The sequence below is a fragment of the Plasmopara halstedii genome (genome assembly GCF_900000015.1).
Source record: "Plasmopara halstedii genome assembly, contig: Scaffold_1561, whole genome shotgun sequence".
Classification (NCBI taxonomy): Eukaryota; Oomycota; class Peronosporomycetes; order Peronosporales; family Peronosporaceae; genus Plasmopara; species Plasmopara halstedii.
Window position 1 is genome coordinate 19,517 of NW_020188473.1, and position 701 is coordinate 20,217.

Here is a 701-nt window from a genome sequence, read left to right on the forward strand (position 1 = left end):
CAAAAAAGAAGAAATCCAGATCATGGACAGAACATTACTTATACCTCACAGCAGTGTCAGCTGTGGCAGGTGGAAGAGACGACCTAGTACTAGAGAACATTGTGAAGTTCACATGCCCTTAGTTAAAGCAGGTGCTGATGGCGAAGTATAACCCTACAAGGAAGGATTAAGCAGAGGAACTCACCCATTTTGCTCAACTCGTGGAAAGTGAATGGAACACGCACGTGGGCAAGGATCTTGGGCAGAACACGGCGAATTACAGCCAAACTACAACTGGCAAGTGTTACGCCTGTGGGAAAAAGGGTCATCATGCAAAGGATTGTCGTTCTATGAAACAAAGGTTATACATCGAAAGGCGACAAACAAGTCGAGTTTGCAATTTTACTACTTGATGATGGATGGTCAGAAGGTCGTGCCGAAAATCAAGATGAAGAGGTGATTGAGTGGATACTGGATTCCGGATCCAGTCAACACTTCATCGGCAGCTCATCGTGGTTATTCAGTACGAGAGAAATAGACATTAGTTGTACCATCCCAGACGGTACAAGCTCAAAGCCACCTAAGAAAGATCCATGTGAGCAACAGTAACATTGAACGAGAGGTACTACTCACGAATGTACGTTACATCAAGGGATTGTCAGGAAACCTGCTCTCTTATGGTCTATTGGAAGAGAAAGGATGTGTATTGCAGTACAAAGATG